The sequence below is a fragment of the Cebus imitator genome, unplaced genomic scaffold (assembly GCF_001604975.1).
Source record: "Cebus imitator isolate Cc_AM_T3 unplaced genomic scaffold, Cebus_imitator-1.0 Scaffold82, whole genome shotgun sequence".
NCBI classification, from domain to species: Eukaryota; Metazoa; Chordata; class Mammalia; order Primates; family Cebidae; genus Cebus; species Cebus imitator.
In genome coordinates this window covers 1,801,664-1,804,131 of record NW_016107397.1, presented here as the reverse complement: position 1 = coordinate 1,804,131, position 2,468 = coordinate 1,801,664, and positions in this window count along the sequence as shown.

Below are 2,468 nucleotides of genomic sequence, written 5' to 3'. Positions count from 1 at the left end.
AGACGGGGTTTCACCATGTTGACCAGGATGGTCTCGATCTCTTGACCTCGTGATCCACCCGCCTCGGCCTCCCAAAGTGCTGGGATTACAGGCTTGAGCCACCGCGCCCGGCTTTTTTTTTTTTTTTTAAATAAAAAATTTTACACATAAAGACGGGGTTTCACCATGTTGGTCAGTCTGGTCTTGAACTCCCGACCTCAGGTGATCCACCTGCCTTGGCCTCCAAAGTGCATGGATTACAGGCGTGAGCCACCACACCCGGCCAAGACTCTGTCTCTGAAAAAAAAAAAAGAAAAAAGAAAACAAAAGTAGGCTTTGGAAGTGATTGTTACGGAAGGCGGGGATGTTTTAGGCAGGGAGATCATGGCACCTTGCCGAGGTGACATATGAATGGACCCAAATGAACCTGGAGAGGGAAAACCATAAAACTACCTGAGGAAGGGCTCCGTGCACAGAGGGCTCAGCAGGGTCAAATGCCCCAGTTGCATTGTCTCTTGCTGCATAACAAATGCCTCAAAAACTCTGAGGCTTAAAACATAAAGCAATTGTATTTTCTCTCTCAAGATTCTGTAGGTGGGCTGGGCTCAGCTGGGTGGTTCTTCAGCTCAGCAGAGCATCAGGATCAGCATCAGTTGGGGCTACTCGTGCAACTACAGGCAACGGGGAGCTGGGCTTCACTCACATGTTTGGGATGGATGGAACAGCCAAGAACTAGCTGGATCTCTCTCTCTCTCTCTTTCTCTCCCTCTCTCCTGTCTCTTTCTCTCCCATCTCTCTCCTCTCTCTCCTGTCTCTCTTTCATCTCTCTCTTTCCTGTCTCTTTCTCTCTCGCTCTCTCTCTCTCTCTCTCTCTCTCCATGAGTTTCTCATCATTCAGTGGTCCAGGCTAAGCTTGTTTCCTTGGCAGCAAGTATCCCAAAAGGGCAAAAATTGAAGTTGCCAGCCCTCTAAGGGCTAGGCTTAACAGTCTATGTCATCACTGCAGTGGCATTCTATGGCCAGAGCAAGCCACAGGCCAGCCCAGGGGCAAAGCGAGTAGAGGAGGACACCACTGTTGATGAGAGGGGCTGTGTGCACAAGAGGATGGGTGGAATTGTCCATGTCTGTCCTAGAACAATCTACCATGAGCTCTGAGGAGGGAACACCTTGCTGGTGGTGGGTTTGCTGGGATCAGTGTGGTTGGGATTTCATTAGGGAACATGAGAAGTGGGTAGGAGATGGTCATTGAGGTTAAGGGGTGGTGCAGATGGCATGGGGCCATGCAGGTTATTGTTAGGATTGTGGCTTTGACCAAGGCGTGGGGAGTCATGGCAGAGTTAGAGCAGAGGAAGGGCATGATCTGTCCCAGGATTTGACAGGATGCCTTCGAAGTGGTGTCGTTGTCTGGGGTAAATACCTGAGGTTCAGCGTGTCACGCCAAGGAAAAGAGTATGCAGACACACAAAAAGTGGGGTTAGGAGCAGAGGTTTAACAGGCAAAAGAAAGAGAAAGGAGAACAGCTGTTGCCAAGAGAGAGGGGTACCTGAGTAGGACTTCCGGCCAGCAGTGAAGAGCACCAGATTTAACAGACTGGGTTGAGGAAGTGATTGTCTGATTTACACAGGGCCCAAAGATCAGTGGGACCAGGTGTGACCTTTACACAGCATTTGAAGAAGCTGGCCACCCCACCCTAATTTTATTATGCAAATAGAGTCTTTGCTTGGCCATCACCATGGAATCAGGGCTAAGACCAGGCTCCAGGCACAGGAGTGGGAGGGCGGAGCTGCCATGACACCTTCTTGGGGATGTTGGGCCCCCTCCCCTGAGGAATGAAAGGTGGGGGCAGGGGGAGGGAGGGAGAGGCCAGGGTGATTAATGGGACATTTCTCTCTGTCCCTCAAGGGGAGAAGCCAGGGAGGAGAATGGTTGTCAAGGGCAACGCATTCTTTCCAGTGGCTAACTCACATGTGTCACTCACATCACAGAAAGTGGGGTTTTGGGGAGGCTGGACTGGAGCGCGGGGCCAAAGGGAGCTTGGAGATCTTCTAGGTTGAACACTCATTTTAAAGAGGGGAAACTGAGGCCAGGGGACACGGGTATGGTGCCCCAGTGGGGCTTACACCAAAAATGAGGCTTAAAAAAGGGACAACCCTGGGGTGGGTGCGGTGGCTCACGGCTGTAATCCCAGCACTTTGGGAGGCCGAGGCTGGAGGTCAGGAGATCAAGACCACCCTGGCCAACATGGTGAAAGCCCGTCACTACTAAAAACGCAAAAGTAAGCTTGGTGGAAGGCGCCTATAATCCTGGCTACTCAGAAGGCTGAGGCAGGAGAATTGCTTGAACCTGGGAGGTGGAGGTTGCAGTGAGCCAAGATCATGCCACCGCACTCCAGCCTGGGTGACAGAGTGAGACCTCTGTTTCAAAAAAAAACCCAGAGGGACCAGGTTCTCTTTTGTTTTATATGTGTGTGTATATATATATAATATATA